The sequence below is a fragment of the Rhipicephalus microplus genome, chromosome 8 (genome assembly GCF_043290135.1).
Source record: "Rhipicephalus microplus isolate Deutch F79 chromosome 8, USDA_Rmic, whole genome shotgun sequence".
Classification (NCBI taxonomy): domain Eukaryota; kingdom Metazoa; phylum Arthropoda; class Arachnida; order Ixodida; family Ixodidae; genus Rhipicephalus; species Rhipicephalus microplus.
In genome coordinates, this window is record NC_134707.1 from 15,865,383 (window position 1) to 15,887,060 (window position 21,678).

General features: G+C 43.8%; 1 protein-coding gene across 1 annotated transcript in view; it reads right to left on the bottom strand.

The window, feature by feature from the left end:
- Window positions 1–17,602: 17,602 nt before the first annotated feature.
- The window catches only part of LOC142768831 (uncharacterized), a 308,858-nt gene continuing 304,782 nt past the window's right edge, over window positions 17,603–21,678 (bottom strand). Inside the window, exon 5 of the transcript XR_012885492.1 lies at window positions 17,603–18,253. The gene's annotated coding sequence lies outside the window, so the exon portion shown is untranslated. The remainder of the gene's footprint in view (window positions 18,254–21,678) is intronic.

The following is a 21,678-nucleotide window of genomic DNA, read 5'->3' on the forward strand; positions in this document are numbered from 1 at the left end:
ATACCCGGCGACGCCTTCCCTTCTCTCCCGTCCGTTCCACGCTCCCCATAGCCCCTCAACCCTCCTCTCTCATCCCTGTGTTCCCTAGACGTCCACGCGAGCTCCTCCGGCGGGACGTAGAGGAAGAGAAACTGCGCATGCGCCGAGGCGGAACGAGGCAACGCGGCACGCCGATTGGGCGCGATCGATGCAACAAGCGCTGGCCTTCTTTTTTGACGGACGGTCCCGGTTGTCCGTGCTCTGCTTCTTGAGTGGCGTCTCCCGTCGGGCCGTTAGCTGAGCAGCGATGTGCCCTTTAGGGATACGGGTGGGGATGACGCTTTTCCGGTTCTGTCATGCTTGCTTTTGTCGTCCCAGATTTTGAGCTGTCATTTTTATGCTGGCTGAAGGACCGCTCTTATAACCTTTCCTCGCGTTACACTGGCGTAGTTGGGCACGAATTCCGGGGACCGAGGCATCTTTACCGAACGCCACTGAGATGAAATAAGCTGCCTGATCAGCTCATGAACAAAACTTCAATGTTCGCGCGGCGATGGACAAAAGAGGGAAATAGCTTGTTGTTCGTTGTTTGCTCTTAGTCGAAAATACAGAACAGATGTAGTTCGAAGACAAGGTACGAGTACCATTGCTCCGAAAACTCATGAAGTTCTGACAAAGACGTCATTCGTCATAATGTTGGAGACATAGAGTTCCCTTTATTATTAGAGGGAACTGCGGCATCGCAATCGTTCCGCCATAATGAGAATGATGAGTAAAACTTGGATCTTGCCAAGCTTTTCTGATTGGGGCTTCAAAAACACTGTTGGATTTCTTTATTTTGGTATTTCGCGCTTTCGTTTCGGACAAAAAAACTGGATCGTTTGTAACATTGTGAGCCGGTTTGTATGGATCAGCCCAAAGGAGGCAATGTCAAGAAAAGGGAGTGCTAAAAATTTCCCGAAAATTGTCTCGTGACAAAGCGTCTGAAGGTCGCACGGTGCCGAAAGAAAAAAGCATAGGCAAATCGGTGTATTACCAATCGTTCGCGTACTAGCTGAAGCACCGTTTGCTGTAACCGTTATAAACGCTAATGTCATATTTACCTCTAGCCTATTAATATAAAACTCTATGGCTAGGGCATCTGTGAGATATATTACAAAACGTTTTTCTGCAATTCACGGTTTCAAAGACGTTGCCACAGTCCTGTGACCTTGATGTTTAACCCTTCTGCTACATTAAATCTTCGTGTTGGTCTATGAGAGGCAATACGCTAACCTGGAAGACAAGAGCCTCAGAAACGATAATGGAATGCGTAGCATTCAAGCAACAACATTCTAACTTGCGTACTACCTTTGAAGTACTCCAAGGAACACTAAAGTGAAAGTCAAAGCAGCCTATATGATTTCATTCATTTCCTGACAGTAATTTAGCGTGTGTGATGTGTTCTTCGTTAGAACATGAAATGAATATAGAGATTTTGTTTTTATTTGTTAATAACAGAGAATGTTCTTGTGAGAACAGGATGAAATCTTGTCTGCATGAAGCCGCATGCCTATGCCGTTCTTTGTATTTCAGCCACACTGGAGGCAATTTTCTTAACTATTCCATGTTTTATCCCTTAGTGCTTTAGAGCCCCATGTATAATTTAGCTAAAGGTCAAGGAATGTAGTAAAACTGCTTACTATTTAATGCATGATTACAAATAGATGCAAAACTTCCGGACGGATGTATTCACAAATTTGTCATTTTGCGACATCTTGTCGCTAGCAAAGATAAAACACACGTATATAAATACAAACAATAAACAATACATGACGCACTTTTGTTTCTAACATATTTTACTATGAATTATCATTGCGATGAATACTTCAAGACAGTATTTGTGTTATGCAGACATTTTTTAAAAAAGCTTTAGTTTTAGAGGATGTAGGCTGAATTAGGAATACAAAAAATGCGTGTATAGGCAAGAATATCCTAACTCAGTAACCTGTCGTATTGGTGCTATGGTCTCTATACAATTCACAATTCAATTTACTGAGTGCACACTGAACTATTAGTTCAAACAGCATTAATCAAAGCGGAGAGGCAAAGAAGATTGTACAGTTGATACGGTGCAGCGCAGAGAGCGGAAAAGAACACACAATTGTAGACACCGGCACAAACGTTGTGTAAACCAGCTCAAATGTCAGCGTTTTAGCAATGTTGCAGATTTGAAAGACATAACCAAAAGTCTTTCATATAAATTTGACGGATTTACTATCCAGCTATTTGTAATGCGAAATTTCAATCAATAAAGCCCACCATTTTTTCCTCTCCTCCTTACACAAGGGGAGAGGAATACACAATAATCACAAATGCACTGAAACCTTTGACACTATATTTTGTTCTGTGGCTAAAAGCAAGCAAACATAGAAAAGATTTCTTCAAATTACAGTTTTTCATGCGTAGCTCCTCCAACCGTTTGCGAATTTGACACGACGTGAAGGCCGTGTAGACTGCAACGGCACTTTCAGAGGCGTCCAGCTCTTTGAAAGGCGATGCCCATGAAAATCAGAATCGTCACCCTTGTTCACGGCCCTTAATCAATTTATACGAGCTCTCTACGTTTCCCCGTCTTCCTCACAATAGGTGACAACTCGCTGGAACTTGTCATCCTTGCAGAATTTCTAGCTGGCTGCTGCAAGTTTTGGGTAACAATGTACGAGGCTCCTGACATGGCCATGGGTTTGCTTTGACTATCAGGACCCCGAGGTTGCATAAAATTAAATAGTCAAATCCACGCCAATTGAACAACCATACAGAGAAAGAAACACACATAGACACCATGGGTGCTGTGTGTGTTTATTTCTCTGTGTGGTGTTTCATTCGGCGCGAGGTTGACTCTTTATTCATGACGTGCACCAACTAGCCTAACAGCGAGTTCTACTTGCATAAAAAGTTTGAACATTTCTCTATCATTTAGTTAGTTTCGTGGATGCTTGATCGGCAATTGATGCAAATGAACAAGACCAAGGAGGACCGAATTGAAATACTTTTTGCCTATGTGCATTTATTCCTGCAACGCATTGGCATTGTCTCGACAGGGTGGGTTGGAAAGGAGACCGGAGTTTCAAACCTTTAAATTTTTCAATTTAGCATTTCCTAATTTCGATGCTCTCATACAAGCACGAAGGTTGGCTGAATACTATCGCCTTCAAGAAAAAAAAAAACCTGGCTACGTTTTCGTTTGAAGCGTCATCATGGCCTTGAAAACGCTGCATCTTAGCTTTAAATTAGATTGTGAACTTGGAAATACAACGAGCAATGATGCCAAACGTGAAGGACAAACTTATTTATAGCGAGCTGCAAAGTTTCAAAGACGACGAGGCGAAATAATACGTGGTATATTTCCACTGCATGCACAGGCAGCCCTGAATGCCATATTTCCGGCCTGTTCTGACACGTTCAAACAACATGCACTGAGCCCTTTGGCCAAGCGCTGTCAGCAATTGCTGATACGTACCCCTGCGAATGCCCTGGAGATTCTCCGTTGGTCAAAAATTACTTTGTGCATGTTTTTTTTAATAGTTGGTACCTCAGAATGCCACAAAGAGTTCAGCTTACTGCTTCAAGTATTTATAGACTTACAAACGCTGCGCCACGTTAAATTGGCAGGCCTCAGTGATACCGAAGTGCCAATAAATAACGTCCTAATTTCTATCTTTCGTTCATGTCAATTCTTAAGGAGCAACATTAAAAACAATATCCGCCCCGCCACGGTGGTCTAGTGGCTAAGGCACTGGGCTGCTGACCCACAGGTCGCAGGATCAAATCCCGGCTGCGGCGGCTGCATTTCCGGTGAAGGCGGAAATGTTTTAGGTCCATGTGCTCAAACCTGGGTGCACGTTAAAGAACTACAGGTGGTCGAAATTTCCGGAACCCTCCACTACGGCATCCCTCATAATCACATCGTAGTTTTGGGACTATAAACCCCGCAAAATCAAAGACGCAATATCTCGCTGCACAGACTGACCTACACACAGAAAACGTGCTTATCTTAACCCTCCTCAGCGCCACTAGTGACTTCAGTCAACCTTCTTCGCTGTGGCTCCCAGCTCTGCAATATCAGCGTTGGAAGTCGTCGGAATACCCAACAAATCTTCTCCAAGAGTTAGCAGTCTTGGTTCTGGTTCCGAGGCGTAAGCGATAGTTTTGTACAGTCTCATCAATTGTTGACAGGGTCGAAAGGGTTACCATTTTTTGATCGCTAAAGATTCGTTGCTGACTGCACAATTAAGAACAATTTCTCTTGCTCAATCACAGAAACGAATTCTGCCATTTTTATGCGGCAAAACGACACAACTATTAAGAGGGAACCAGTAGTGCGACACTATGAATAAAGGTAAACACCTTAGGGTTCGACCATGTGCTCCTAAATCTAAGTAAATAGTTGTTCTTGCATTACGCGCAAACCGGAGTGATAATAATTGTGGAAATTTCACGTCCCATGACAACTATAGAGACGTCATAGGGAAGGGCGCTAGAAATTTGAACCACCAAGGCTTCTTTATCATCATCATCACCATCATCATCATCATATTCATCATCATCATCATCAGCCTGACTACGTCCACTGCAGGGCAAAGGCCTCTCCCATGTTCCGCCAGTCAACTTGGCCCTGTGTTTGCTGCTGCCAAATTATACCCGCAAACTTCTTAATCTCATCTGCCCACCTAACCTTCTGTCTCCCCCTAACTCGCTTCCCTTCTCTGGGAATCCAGTTAGTTACCCTTAATGACCAGCGGTTATCCTGTCTACGCGCTACATGCCCAGCCCATGTCCATTTCCTCTTCTTTATTTCAACTATGATATCCTTTACCCCCGTTTGTTCCCTAATCCACTCTGCTCTTTTCTTGTCTCTTCATTACACCTACCATTTTCCTTTCCATCACTCGCTGCATCGTCCTCAATTTAAGCTTTACCCTCTTCGTAAGACTCCAAGTTTCTGCTCCGTAGCTAAGTACTAGCAAGATTCAGCTGTTGTATACCTTCCTCTTGAGGGATAGTGGAAATTTACCTGTCATGATTTGAGAGTGCTTGCTAATGTGCTCCACCCCATTCTTCAACGTGCACCCATTTCCGAGCATGGTGGCCTGCAGCATTTACACCTCCATTGAAAACGCAGCCGCTGCAGCAGGGATTCGATCCCGTAGCCTACGGGTAAGCAGCCAGGTACCTTAGCCAATAGATCACCGCGGTGGGGCGGGAGGCAAAGTCAGCTTCAAACAAATACATATTAGGGAGAGTGGCACTGCAACGCACGCTCGCTCCCTATCCTGAAAGGCAACCCTGTGCACGGCTTCATGGTCATGAGGGCGCAAGGTCTGCATGAAGTGTTTCATATAGGAGGGAGCGTAGAAAGTTTATCGATTACCATAATTTTTTTCTGGGCTTTCGCATGCTGGTCTACCTTGTATCCCAAGACTACCATGTGCGAGCCATTAATTTCACTTTGTTTTGTGCGTTCTCCTCAGTGGAAGCGAAGTTAGCAGGATGCAGCCTAATAGCGCAAATTTCTCATAGGCTCAACGCCTACTGTTCACATTCTCCACATGTCTCGTGAGAATAGGTGGTGACAAGGACATACCGCCAGCACAAAGGGCCACAAAAGCAATAAATGAGAAATATTAAAGCAGTGGCGCTACGCGTGGAGGATTTGCTACGGGTTTCTCTTTCTTTCCTTTTTACTTTCCTTCTTGGTCTGTTCCCCATTCGTCTTATTAGGGGCGATGCTCCTTAGGGCGTGGGCTGTGCGTCCCCTGTATGTAGCCACCTCTAGTTTAGTTCTTGCAGTGTTCACTAGATGGCGGTACCGTCCCCTGTATGTAGCCACCTCTAGTTTAGTTCTTGCAGTGTTCACTAGATGGCGGTACCGTCCCCTGTATGTAGCCACCTCTAGTTTAGTTCTTGCAGTGTTAACTAGATGGCGGTACCGTCTCCTGTATGTAGCCACCTCTCGTTTAGTTCTTGTAGTGTTTACTAGATGGTGGTACTTGTAGCTGATGATGAAAAGATGCAAGATGTTATAAACTAGAAAGCGGTACTTGTAGTTGATGAAAGACGCGAGATCTTATAAAATAGGAATGATGTCACATATGGCGCGTGTCATTGGTTGAAGGCAATCGTTCGATTTAGTGCGGCGACGTACGCTAGGGGGAGCGATGTAATAAAATCGAGTGGGCAAAATGTACAGAGGATTCATGGTTTACCAGGTTTACCTCCGGAGCTTCGCCCACTCATCATCATTCACTTCGTGGATATGGCGGCACTTTTTTTTCATTATTCCTATTTATTTATATTTTCATTTTATTTCTCTTTATTTTCTTTCGGACTGTTAGCAGCTATTTACCGCTTCTTTCTCATTTCTGTTTGAGTTTTTACGCGCGGTTTTGCCAGTCCTACGCCAAGCGATGACAGCACACGACATCCCGGGGGACCTAAAGTGATCCACACCTAGTTTGCTCATCAAGGTACTCAAAGAACTGCCTGAACAAGCCTCCTCTTCGGCGCGAACGCACGCAACAGCTCGCTATGAGATATGCGGTTTCGCCTGCGTGGCGCTAAAAGACGACGTGTAAATGCGATCACAGTACACGAAACCACACGAGAGCTCGGCCACCCCAAGAACTCCGCACTTAAAACCACTTTCTCGTCTTCGCACTCAAAATCACATGATCTTGTCACATTGTTGTAAGTGTCGACGAAGGAATCGAGCCACAAAACAGGAGCAAAGTCGATCACTGCTCTCTGTGCGAAAAATTTTTCCACCAAGTGTACCATCAAAAGTGTATCTCGAATTGCACTATGGAATTTTGCAACTGACGTCCCCAAACAAAGTATTCATTGACAGCGAACTTGTTCATACAATCTGTTGAATGCATAGTCACGAAACGTGCTTTCGCTTAGCTAGCTTGTTAGGACCCGATTGTCCGTTTCATGCGAAGTCTTCGCTTGTGGATTGCCCCAGATTTGGGGCTACATCTATTGTATAAGGTTGTGGCAAATACATCGTTGCGCTGTAAAGACAGCTTTGATACGAGGGCTGACTGTTTGCAGGCAGTCAAGGAAAAGGTACCGTGCACCATTTCGGAAACCTGGTGATATACCGCGCAAAAAAAAAAACAACTACAAGAAAAACAAATCAGGAGCCCTTGTACTATGGGGGAAAAAGGGGGCAACTGAATTTCGGTGTGTGCGTACCTTGCATACTTCTTTCTTTCTTTCTTTCTTTTTTCTTTTTTCTTCTTTCTTTATCACTACAATTTCTTCTTCCGTTTTTTTTCTTTTTCACCTTTTTGTTCTTTTTTCTTTCTTCCTTTCTGTCTATCGCATTGTTCAACGTTTCCTTCTAACTTTTTTTCTTTCTTCATGCCTGGAATCGTGCTTTCATTTATTTGATTTGCATACACAGATACCCAAGGACACAGAAGAACGAGAGAGAGAGCAAGCTGGCAACTGCCACCTGGAGGGGCACAACGCCTGCTCACTCTTTCAGGAGGAGGGAAAAAACACAGAAAACAAAGATTAGAGGGAAGAAAATGAAAAGATGAGGAATGAAAAAATTGACGAATACTTCCACGAGTATGAGTAAAAACATAAATAAAAAGTAATTTAGAAACTGTCTATAAATGGATGGCCAGGCCCGCTTGGTTTACAAATGTAAGGAGAGCTCGGTGGGCCTGGTCGCGTCGGGAAGCACAACCGCTCGGAAAGAGGTTTGATAGGAAGAAGAAACCAGTGACAAACCGCATGAAAACAGCGAAGAACTACCACACAGGGCAAGCCCTGGACTTACAACTAACAACCTCGCAGGGCGAGCCCCGGACTTGAAACTTAGTTTTACGTCCAGGGCTTGGCCTGTGGGATTGATCTTTTTTGGTGTCTTTGTGTAATTTTTCACTGGTTTCTTCTTCCTATTAATCTGAACTAACTTTCCCAGAAAGCTACGTTACTGGGCTTTTGTGCACGCGCTAAGCAGCAAGGCGTTTCACTTGCTGGAGGCAAGAATAAGATACGGTATCCAAAATTGTCAAGTCACCTCGAGTGAATATCAGATTACCGCACCAGAAGCAGCGGTTCACCATTAAATTCAGACTCTAAACCACTTCGCACATTCAAAGGGGCTTCAAGAAAGTAAAACACTTTTTTTTTTCAAACCAAAATTTGCAAAATAAGGGTTGTTAAAGCGAGTTTGAAGGAGTGCCCTCGGGAGTGTGTGTGCCGAGCTATGCCCCTGACTATTAGATTTCATTTTTCAATTTTTTTTCAGTGATAATGCTATTTAGACAATTGAAAACGCTCTACGGTATGTGTATTTCGATACGTGAGAACATGCTTTTCCCAAAAAGTAAACCCATTAGTAATAAACACGGAAAAACCCCAAACGTGTAAAGTGGGTTAATCTGCACGATCGGAATAGCGTAAATTATTGGAAAACGGCGCGTAGAAGTACACTTTGACTGGGCCACCTCCGAAGGCTGCATTTTTGTAAGCTCCCCGACACCCGGTTTTCCATCACCACTGTTGCAAGTTGTGAGTTGAAAGCAGCTTTCTTTGAAAAAAAAGAAAAAACAATAAGCTGAAGCAATTCATTATAATAAAAATTCACGAACATTAGGGTGTCAAACCACAAAAGCGGCGTCTTGTTAAACTGTCTACTTCACTGAAACACGGCTTCGTTGTTATATCGCGTCTGCTTGCTTTCATTTTTCCATGAAGTACTATTTTAAACGCATATTCTAGCAGAAGCAGTAAGCCTCTGCCTCAAAAGAAAATAAAGAAGGATATAAATCTTACCCGGAACTTAAAATTTGCATGTGTAATTGCTAATTGCATATCACTTATCACAAATGAAACTTTTATTCTGAAAGCGGGTGCTGCTACTGCTGGATTAGAATGAATGATTGAATGAATGAATGAAGAATTGAATGAATGATTGAATAAAGGAAATAGAAGCTATATTGCGAAAAAATCTTTCCGGCGAATGTGGAGCCTGAAATGCTGGAATCATGTGGCATTTGCCATCTTGTGAGCTTTGTCGATCAGCTTGAGCTGTTCTTCAAGCTTCGAGCAGGTAAATGCAGCCTTCCCACTCGTGCCGTGTTTATGTGCCGCTTATTGGAGATACAGTTGAGTATTTTCAGGCCAATTTTACGTCATAAAGTGCTAGCTGTTCTCCGTATAGCAGGCACTTGCAGTCATAAATTGTCGGATAGATTTCGTTGAGAAGACTAAGAGCGTAGTACACTCTGAACTAACATTTCTTAACCATTTAGTCATGGTATATGTAGAACATAATTAGGATGTCCGGCTAGGATATTCTTTGATTATTACAAGCTTAAGAATGATACGACGTGGTGCAGGAATGGCTCAAGTTATATTACTCCATATATTGTTTCATAACTTGTGTGAGTCATATAGCTTTCATCACACTGTACACCAGTGACACGGTCTCTCATGCATTCGCCTGGCACTACTCAAAGGAGACAACGGTAGTCTTTTTCTTTGTTTTCGCTCAGTCAATCTCATTGTCTCCCCATGCGCGCAAGCATTCGATACCTTAGACGGTAACCTAACGTAAACTAAAACCGTCATAGGAAGTCGTCATAGCGTTTCAGAGCGCCATAACTTTTGACATTATTATGACGCCATAGTGAGGAGGCGTGACGTAACGTCACACAATATCATCATATGGCATTGATGCTCATTGAAAAGGGGGGGGGGCGATCATAGAGTCAATACAAAACTACGTTCCAGGCGCCTCTGATCTGAATGCAGTGGAAAACAATGTTAGATGCAGAAAGGCTTTCTAGGATGGAGGGGTGGAATTTACACATTTACTAAGAAGAAAAAAAACACGGCTTTTGCTTTCCAGTCATCTTAGCTAGAGTCCACAAGAAAGCCTCTGAGTTTCCATATCTGTCTCTTCATGCCTTTGTCACTTTAATCCATCAAAGAACAGTGCACCGGAAGTGCACCTAGTCGAGCTTCTTGTCATTCTTGTCTTTCATTTATCTTTCTGCACCTTCTTCCGACAGTCCGTATTACAACCACGGGGCAGGCAATCTAGCAGTACATAAGTCACCGCTTCCAATCTATATATATACAGGATATTCCACGTAATTTTAGCCAGGGTTTAAAAATATGCCAGAACACGTAGTCACAACGCGACCAAATACATGTTGCTCACCGTTGCCTGAAGTTAGTCAGACTATTCTTTGTGTTCTCAGATATTGTTTATTCAGATCTGTTTAATTAGTTAATTTTTGAAGGAACGAAGATGAATAAAAAAATTCAATGAGAAAGTTGTAGATCGGTTTGCAAAACGTCCAAAAATATAGTTTTGAACTTTATATCTGTAAAGTATAAGTTTTTTTCTGCTAATTACAAATCCCTGCGAAATCAAAAAAATACCACGTGGCAAACCCGCTCTCACGTCAGTGCGCATGGTGATTGTAGTGCTCACTAACGTTCCGCGCACCAACGATACGCTTCCCTCGCACCGGTTTATGACAGCGATAAACAGTCACAGCAGATATCGTTTTTGTGGCCGATAGCAAAACGTGTTCATCGTAAAGCCACCACGATCGCTGCGGCCCTGCCAAGACAGCACAAAGGGGCAAATGCTATGGTCGTTCGTACGCGGAACGTTTGGGAGCACTAGAATCATTGTGCGCACTAGCGCACGAGCGGTTTTGTCACGTGGTATTTTTTGTATTTCGCGGGCATTTGTAATTAGCAGAAAAACACTAATACATAACAGATATAAAGTTCAAAACTGTCTAGTCGGACGTTTTGCAAACCAATCTACAACTTTCTCTTTGAATTTTTTATCCCTGTTCCTTTCTTAAAAAGTTAGTTATTTAAACATATCTAATTGAATAATAGTTGAGAACACAAAAATAGTCCAACTCCAGGCAACAGTGAGCAGCATGCGTTTGGTCGCGCCGTAATTATGTGTTCCGGCATGTTTTTAAACGCTGGCTAAAGTTATGTTGGACGCCCTGTATATATATATTTCCTCGAACCATGCTGTACACAACGCTTATAATCTGCAGATAATTGGTTTAAGGCTACTCAACGTTACCCCTAATAAAACTAAAAGAAGAAACTACGAGGCACGGCATGTGCCCTTTCGGCACTCAGCTGTAATCGAGATTCGAACGCTTCCGCGAAGCGTAACAAGCGGCTCATCAATCACACTGGTGCATCAGACGCATTTTTGATTAATCCGATTCAGTCAGGAAAGTCCATACAAGGATATTCCCTGAAAAGTTTGGCCACTATTTTTGGCACGAGAGCAACTCGTAGAACTTGCACGAAAGTGAGTGGACTTGCAGGCACTGACGTCGTCAGTGAGAACAACACAGCAACAGCGTTAATGTGGTCTCGATTTTTTAATACCGGACAGAAAAACAACAACATAAATTTGAAGGTCCGGCGGCATTTGAGCCACGTGTCCTATCCACATGTTAGTACTGGGAAAACACACACAAAAAAACATTATTCTGCGTCAGTCTGCAATCCCACTCTTATTCGCGACGAATCTGTGCCAACTAGATTAACTATCTGTCATTATGGGCTTTTATAAATAGTTTTGGGCTCTAATGTTATCAATATTAGCCCTAATAGTTATACTGACTCCCTGTAATTTTCAGTTTGGTTGTTATCACTCTCTAAAACTTATTCTATGGCGCCTAATTTCTTTAATTTCCACTATTCCACTTAAACGACAAGTTGATCAGGCTGTTAAACTATCTTCGGAGAACCCGGCTACATTATTATTATACATATAGGCCGCCTCCACTCTCAAAACGACCAGCCGTGGCAGCTGAAGCACAGAAAACACATCTACTTTCTTCTTTTTTCTATTGTTGTCCGTGCCTAGGTCCCAATGTCCTCACGTGGGAGCGCCACGCAGTGTCGTTCTATATGAGGAGTGGCATTTCTGAAAATTGTTTAAATTACCCTATGTGTGCCGTCTACTCAAAGTGTGCCTGCACTTCAAATTCAACCGCCATGGTGGTCTACTGGTCATATACTTGAATGCTGACCTGGAGGTCGTGGGATAGAATCCTGGCTACGGCGCCCGCATTCTCGATGAAAGCCGAAACTCTTGAAGCCCATGTACTCAGATTTAGGCAAGCTTCAAATAAATTTAAAGGTGTCGAAATTTCCGGAGCCCGTCGCTAAACTCTTCTTTATCATTATATCAACGTTTGAGACGTAAAGCCAAAACAATTATTATTATGAGCTTCTGATTACTTAGCAATAATTGGATTCAAGGAACCTGAACTCGCGCATGCGCAATTCACACAATCACGATGCTTCCGACTTAAGTGCTGCTTCCCATTCATTGTGCAACTTCGAGAGCCATATGCACGACATCGCCATTGGCTGGCCTGTTGTCCTCTCGCAATCATTTCCACCACATCTAAAGTATAGTTTTTTATCTTCTTTAACATAAGACTCCAGCAGCCCGAATTGTCAGCAGATGCTGATTTATGCATGCAAACTCCGCATATTCGATTAGGAGAGGCTCACGTCACCGAAAACTAGGAAGTATATTTCCGATTCTACTTCCATATGTCAGCGCATCCGATATGCATCACCACTCGTCTTACGCAATTCCTGCGGCGAGGTGATCTCTGGACTTCTACACAAGAATGCAACGCAGGCATCGTGATTCGAAGTGCATGAAAACTTTGCGCATACGTCCCTCATGCCTCTCAAATAGCATGCGCACACACGCAAAAGCAAGACGGAGCTGCATATGCAACGTATTGAAGTTTTATATATATATATATATATATATATATATATATAAAGAGAGAGAGAGAGGCACTTATACAACAACATCCTTGAACATGAACAAGCATAAAGGACAATTGCATCATGCCGAGAAAAAAACTTTTTTAGACAACCTCGTCAGATAGTACCGCTGACATTGTCACGTTTTCAACTATGCACCTCGATTTGAAGCATTCAATCACACGGCCGTCGCGCAAACGCACTTCTGTCAGCTTAAACCGTAGGTCCCCAGAAACTTCGAAATAATCAGATGAAATGCGAATTTACCACATGAACTCATGCACAGGTCACATGAAAGCCACACCATTCATAATTCATGTCATCATTGTGGTCGTTAGTGACCCTAAAACTTCCTGTTACATAAACACATTAAAGCGAGAGCCTCAGATGCCTCTTCAAACAAGAAAATTGGCCATTGGCGATGTCGGCGTTGGTGTCGCACGTTGGTGATGTCTACAAGAGCAATGGGAAAGATCTGTACGCCATAACAACACCATGATATAACGGAATCATTGATTGATATGTGGGGTTTAACCTCCCAAAACCACCATATGATTATGAGAGACGCTGTAGTGGAGGGCTCCGAAAATTTTGATCACCTGGGGTTCTTTAACATGCACCCAAATCTGAGCACACGGGCCTACAACATATCCACCTGCATCGGAAATGCAGCCGCCGCAGCCAGGATTCGATCCCGTGACCTGCTGATCGGCAGCCAAGTACCTTAGCCACTAGACCACCACGGCGGGGCTTAATAATGGAATCATGATGCCACAAACAAATAATATTTGTGACGTAGTCATGACGTCAACACATGACTTCGTCACATTACAGCACATCTTGTTCAAAAGAGAGTTGATCACGGAGGCAGTGTAAAGTCATGTGATGTTCAGATTTGTTGCAGTGCCTATGATCCCAGAGGCCTTGCATATTTGCTTTAGGATCAGAAAGCTTTTGGTGAGGGGCGTGGGAATATGAATACATCGACAAAAAAAAAAGAACGGCTCTCGCTATCGCTATTTATTACTTGTAAATTATCATTTTAGTTGCTTTTGATATATTTATCAATAAGCAGTAGTGTAGTGCTCACTTGATGTGTTTGAATTTTCCACCACATCGTAGACAGTATTTGTAGACAACTTCGAAAACAGCAATAGCACCCAATGTTCTCCGAGAAATGGAACTGGTCTAGGTGACGTTTTTGCGGCGTGACGCCACTTCACGACGATAGAAGATAGTTAAAAAGGCAGAGTAATGTTAATTTTTTTTTACTCATCTCGTGTTAAAATCTACGAACAGTTGAACTTAGGTCAGTAGTCTTGTGCGCAGACTATCATACGAGCTAGATCCGAGCCATCCGAGAATTTCCAAGCCGCCTTTTTGAAAGTAATTCACAGTAAGTGCCTGGAGAAGCGTCTACTTGTTAGCACACAATCGTACGAGCTAGATCCGAGCTATCCGAGGACTTCACTGAGCCGCCTTCTTGTTTGGACAGCAAATCATCCGGCATCGCTCTCGTCTATGGTGCCGTCCTCTGAAAGCTGTCTATTTTGCCGGCTGTGTGAATTGCAATGTGATTTAAGATGACCACTGTCCACATCGCTGTATATTTATCCGTCTACGGTCTGCATTGAAACACAGCCATCGAAAAGTTTTGCTACGCTTTCTTGGCCTATCTCCCTGAGTGAGGATGTGCCATGCTATAGTGGAATCAAACTTTAAAGTTGTCCTAGGTGAATTCGTAAAGTACCCTGCCACTTTTTCGTTTCATATGGCGATAATAGACATTACGAAGGTAAGATTGCCTCGCCTTCATAATCCTCTAAAGTAGGGATCGACAACCGATGACTCGTGAGGCAGTTGTATACGAACCCCGGCACGTCATGAGCACACTTCCCCAGTCTTCGTTGCTCTTCCCGAATTGTGTAGCGGGTACCACGCTTCTCCGTAGGACCGACGAAGAACGGCATAATGAAAGCTTTCTCACTACACAACAATCATTATTCATGGTGTAGTGGGTACCCGGCAAGTGTCTTGTTGCAGGTACCCAAAAATGTGTTTAAAAAGGCGGTAGAAAGGCTGCTCTTCCAGTTTCGCTGTGACTTTGCTGAGCGTTCCGCAGAAGCCTGGTAAGTTTTTTACCACAATTTAGTTTGTAACTTGAAACTAATGTTTGTATTGTAAAATCGTGTAACTTGAAACTAATGTTTGTATTGTAAAATCGTGTGACGTGCATGCAGAAAAAAAACATAATTCTTATTTTAATGTTGTTCACCAATGATTGTTCACCGATTTTTTTTATCTGCACCGTCAACCTTCCCCGCCCCCCTCTTCTGGCTGGTTTTCTGTCCCCCGTCCAGTTGGCTTGAAGCATATTGGCCCTCTGCCTGAAAAAGTCGCAAGACTCCTGTTCTGGAGGATAATCCCAACTCTGCACCTTGTTTTTTTCACTGGGAATGAACAGATAATTGTTTAAAGTCTAGGGGTTTGGACGCCACAGCTTTTTGAGAATAATAAAGACTGACAGCCCCTGGTATTACATTCCAAGAACAGTTTACTCACCATACTTAACGCTGAAAAGCCCCAGACAAAGGCCATAAATTTTTGAAGGCCTCTCATTTATTCATTGCCAATTTTGCATTCAATGCAAAATCTTGTTTGCTTTCGAACTCTTACAGCAGCATGTTGGTAAGAAAAAGGGGGGGGGGGGGGTGAGTGCGTATGTTGCTTGGTATATACTGAGGATGTATACCGCAACGAAACGAAGCCAAGCCAAGACACATAAATATCAGACTGGCGCTGACTTCCGAATGACTTTTTGAAAAACACAAAGCCCGGTTTTTTACATGCGCATGTGTCCTCAACAACTCAAGATGCATTCTTGAAGGAGCACTCCAAATCTGCATCTCTTTGAATTGCTGCGCTACGTTTCTTCGATCGCTTGTAGGGATTCACAACTTTCATGTTAAACGATTTTTCCTCGCCATGTGGGTGCCCCAGGACCACGTCTTGGATGCGGTCATGCGTGTGGCAAATTCGTAGCTGGTGAAAGAACCACGTGGGACTAGAATTTCGTCTGGACAAGCTGTGAATAAGACCTTTGCACAAAGTCTTTCTTACACGTGCTTGGTCCTTAGTCACTTTTGTATGATGAGCCTTCATGCACACTCTGCCTCAAGACTGATCATACATTGTCCAGAAGTCTGCCTATTTGTAGCCAGTCGAACTATTCTTTGTAATGAAGCACAAGTAGTCATGCTAAATAGTCATGTTACGCTATAGTGTTTACTTTTATGATTTTCGCCGTAAACTGCATTATGCGTGTGCAATAAAAATTATTTCGAAAGCCAGTGTTTTGTACTTGTCGTTCCATTTACCGTTGTCTCAACCTGAAAACAAAAATAGCACTGTTTTTTTTTTCTACTAAGCACAGCAGTCATGATCCCAGAAGCGAATGCATGGTTAATAGATGAGAAAAACACGGGTATACACGGTATCTACCGGCGGGCCTTGCTGTCATGGCGCTCCCGGCATATATCTCCCGCTAAGACTTTCCATGACCTCAAAAGACGGACGCGCCTACGATATGTCCTTCCACGCCTCCGCATCTTGCGAGAGTAGATGCCACGCCGGTATTATGCGGCCTCAGTTTTCACGCATTCAATTCCTTCTTACGCTTACCGTTTCACTTCGAGGCTACGTTCTTATTTACATTGCTCTAGTCCCAAACTTTGCACTTTCATCCGCAACAACGCCTCCAAAGGGCGTCGCCTTTCATGGAAGCCTCGGGCGTATCTTTTGCGGCTTGCACTACTGTCGTCGGCCATATTACTCTTCCGGCAGTAGCGTTGCAGTTTGAATGAACGAAAAAAAACCACGCGCGTCACGAGGTATGAGCGTAAGCTTCTTTGTTGGTACAGTGTATGTAGTCGTGAGCAAGAACATATATCATACGTGATCTTTTTCTCTCGCTTTATCTGCGCCTGTACCGTTTTTTCAATTGTTGCGTTTTCTCAAGGATACTGGGTGAATTCGCCGTCTATGATGTTGCCCGTGGAACTGCTACGTCGGCTCAAAGACAAACTTCTCTCCTTTTCTTTAACTTTCGTTCCCCTTCTCTAAGACAGTGTAGCCTTTCTTTATCGATTTTTTGTCATTCACGAAACCACAGGAAAAAGGTATTCCGTAGACTACTGAACAACTGCAAGGAACATAGTCCTGCGGTGTTCACTTCAAGATTCACAAAACAGTAGGGCTTCTTTTTTGTCACGTTGGCCATAGCGCTAGAAATGCCCATTGCGCTTGTGCAGTAGTGTACAAATTCCCCTTTACCGGTGGTCAAGTGTATATCGGTCAAACGGGCCGTTCCATAAAGATATAATTAAAAAAACATTTCAAGAAATAACTATTCATCTGATGAGTATTCCCATGTGGCAAACTATTTAAGGTACACTCAAAAGGCGATGAAGAATGCGTGCCACCCACTTTTAGAAAGAGGGAGGATTTTGTGTGTTCATAAGGACCACAATTCAAGAGAGCTCTACGAGCCTTATGCGATTAGGAAATCAAGCGGATTCGGAGATCGAACGGAGAATAACTAAAACAGGTATACTGGACATTATTTTTTAATTTAGTGCAGGTGTTACAATGCAAATCGAAATAGAACTACGGACCATCTTCCCAAAGAGGAACCCTGATGGGATTTGAAGCAGCAGTGGGGCGCAGGTTGTTGACCCGCGTTGAACGGGCGTCGGCGCTGCTGGTGCGGGAAGAACGATTTGGAGCGAAATTCGGAGTAGCGTTTACTCGTGTAAACATTTGCTTGAAACGCAAACACACAGTAGGCGGGATGTCTTGAAGACGCTTGCGCTCGGCTTCCTTGGCCCACGTCTCACCGGTGTTACACGCGCGGTATCTTTATTTTTGAACGTGATCAGTGTCCTTGACTCGCATCTAGTCGGGTCACTGGTCTTCCACTGCCGACGCTTGCGTTCTGCTTCCCTGGCTTGCGCCTCATCGGTGTTGACGTCGCGATTCGTAAAAGTGATCGGCTTTGCTAACCCTCGCAATGCCGGTGACAGCCGGGAAAACTACCCGCACACTTGCGGAAAGCATGCTGCAACGGTACCCCACCTGTCGGCACGATCGCTCGGCAAGCAGCGACGCGCTCTGCATGATGTCGGCGCCGCGAGATCCTCGAGGCACGCGCAGCACGCGCACCCACCAGCTCGCGACTTCTCGCTGACAGGTGGAGAGAGGTGGAGCGGGTGAGATGAGGCCCACGTGAGGAGTGCGCTCGAGCGTCGCTAGTGGTGGAGAGGGTAAAGTTAGAGCTGCCACGCGGCGAGTGCGTGGCAGGCGAGGGAGAGAGACTGTCACCTTGCACTGCTAGGAGGGCGTGAGGTGATGGGCACCGCTCCAACACCTGCGGCAAAGGGAGAGGTGCGGACGGAGAGACAGCGTTACACAGGCTAGTTCAGGTGCTGCTTCACATCTAAAATTAGGAAGATTTATGACATGGTGGCTGTAATGAAAGTGTACGAGAACTTGTAGTAACCACAACAGTTTACAAAAAGCTCTCAAAAGGCTGCTCTTCTAGCTTTTGCTGTGACTGTGCTAAGTGTTTAGCGCTAGCCTGGCACCTTTATCGAATTATCAAATGTAAGTTTTCCCCGAAACTTATCATGTGTTCTGGTCTGGTCCTATTTACAATCGCACATTTGCGTTAAACAATGTAGCTAGATGCTATAAGTCATCCCTATCTGCCCAGGCTATCCAGCATTCACTTCTTTTCTTGTAGTTACATTCAATGCCCCGTGCTCCTCACAACGTGACAAAAGCCTCAACGCCAACTTTCCACCGCTCTCCCGAAAGTTTAGCTTCTCCTTTATTCCCAACAGCAGTGTTTTCACTACACTATATCACCGACATACACAAAGCATGGTGATCCCAGCGGGGATGCCCGAAACCTGTGCAAGTGAATCTTCGTTTTTCTGCCCGTTTATTTTGTCCATTGGGTCCACCAGGTCTTTTTTCCACGACTTTTTTATGTGTTCATTTGTTGATGAAATGAGTACAGTACGGTCGCCTACGTCACACGCTGTACAGGACCAGCGAAGCGCTAATGCAATGACGAGTCAGGCGAAAGTATGTCATCTAGCCATTTATTCTCTCCTGAGAAATATATATATATATATATATATATATATGATATTGAGAGAGAGAGAGAGAGATAATGCTCGCTTCTGTGATGTCCCATGAGAACTTACTACTAGTGGCGCAAAGTTGTACACCCCGACCAGTTCCTCTCCATATCGGCCCTGTGACAGCCGCATCATCATCCAAGCGAACGCGAGCACATTGCGAATGACTGCTCCACTGCCGGACTCACTGGTGCGGTGTGTCGTTTGGAGAGTTGGGTCGGGCTTTCCTAGATGCGTGCAGCACTGAGAAAGGCTGTGTGAGTCACGATAAGGTGGAAATGGCAGTTCTCTCAAAGCAGAGAAAGGTTATGAGGCATTAAAGAATTAACCAACATAAAGAAAAAAATCCACTGGAACTGCTATGACAATGAGAACTACAATTCACGACAAACAATAGCGTTGCATCGGAAAACCTTTAAAATGGGACGAAATTAACATAACCAAAAGAAGGGTCAACATGTGCTATTGTGAATTCAAACGAGGTTGAAGTTGGGCTAGTCACTGCCTAATAATGTTACAGTAACAAAGTAAGGCGGGCAACTACCTTCAATCACTACTATGAAGAAGGTATGATCACTTCTCCAAACGTTGCATCCAGTTACATAAGACATGAAACACGTGAAGCAGCAACATCATCTCAAAACATGAATGGAGCAACATGAAAGTTATATATTAGAACAGAATTAGGAGTGTTACTTGCACTACTGGCACAAGGCTGAAGACAAAATGTATCTGATCGACACCTATGCATGGTCCTGGTGTTTTCGAAGTTACGTGAAGTGTCAATTATTGCATGTCAGTGTAATACAAGATTACAACAGTGTAATACAAGATTACGCCATGCGCAGTTGCTCGTTATGCAACGGGAATAAAGCCATGTTATATTCTGTTACCGATCAGCTTGCTATATATATACTACCGATCAGCTTGCTCTCTGTATACTACAGAGAGCAAGCTAATCGGTAGTATACAAGCTATTTACAAAGGTAATTCTTTACTCTGTTAGCAATTACCTTTGTAAATAGCTTGTATACTACCGATCAGCTTGCTCTCTGTAGTATACAAGCTATTTACAAAGGTAATTGCTAACAGAGTAAAGAAAACATTAGAATTCGATCAACCAAAGGAACAAGCAGGATTTCGAACAGGCTACTCAACAATTGACCACATTCATACTATCAATCAGGTAATAGAGAAATGCTCAGAGTATAACCAACCATTATACATAGCCTTCATAGATTACGAGAAGGCGTTTGATTCAGTAGAAATATCAGCCGTCATGCAAACACTGCGGAATCAGGGCGTAGATGAAGTATATATAAACATTCTGGAAGAAATATACAGAGGATCAACTGCTACGATAGTGCTTCATAAAGAAAGCAACAGAATACCAATCAAGAAGGGTGTAAGGCAGGGGGACACAATTTCCCCAATGCTATTTACCGCGTGCTTACAGGAGGTTTTCAGAAGCCTAGAATGGGACCAGTTTGGGATAAGAGTCAATGGAGAATACCTTAGTAACCTGCGCTTCGCCGATGACATTGCATTGCTGAGTAACTCGGGGGACGAATTGCAACTCATGATTACGGAGTTAGACAAGGAGAGCAGAAAGGTGGGTCTTAAAATTAATCTGCAGAAAACGAAAGTAATGTACAACAACCTCGGTAAGGAGCAGCGCTTCGAAATAGGTAATAGTGCACTTGAAGTTGTAAAAGACTATGTCTACTTAGGGCAGGTAATAACCGCAGAGCCAAACCACGAGATTGAAGTAACTAGAAGAATAAGAATGGGGTGGAGCACATTCGGCAAGCACTCTCAAATTATGACAGGTAGATTGCCACTATCCCTCAAGAGGAAGGTATATAACAGCTGTATCTTGCCGGTACTTAGCTACGGAGCAGAAACCTGGAGACTTACAAAGAGGGTTCAGCTTAAATTGAGGACGACGCAGCGAGCAATGGAAAGAAAAATGGTAGGTGTAACCTTAAGAGACAAGAGGAGAGCAGAGTGGATTAGGGAACAAACGGGGGTTAAGGATATCATAGCTGAAATCAAGAAGAAGAAATGGACATGGGCAGGACATGTAGCGCGTAGACAGGATAACCGCTGGTCATTAAGGGTAACTGACTGGATTCCCAGAGAAGGGAAGCGGGTTAGGGGGAGACAGAAGGTTAGGTGGGCAGATGAGATTAAGAAGTTTGCGGGTATAAATTGGCAGCAGCAAGCACAGGACCGGGTTAACTGGCGGAACATGGGAGAGGCCTTTGTCCTGCAGTGGACGTAGTCAGGCTGATGATGATGATGATGATATTCTGTTACTTTAAACTAGTCACAGGACACTAGCAAGTCGAAAGTGAAGTGATATTTTGTTGTCATGTGACACTACATAACGTCAAAATACTGTTTTATTCCCACATGACTTTTCATTGCTGCATGAGGCCAGTATCGCTTAACGCACGAGTCACTTGACTACCCAAGCGTCCTTTACCTCACGGCACATGCGCAGCCGGTGGTAGTCGCCGAAGGTGAAACGTAGTCGTGTCTAGGTGTTGCGGTGCCGGTACTGTGCACCTGTCGCGGTACCAATCGCTCGACAACGTGAGGTGCTGAGCAGTCGTTTTCGGCGCAAACCACTTTTCGTATTTTA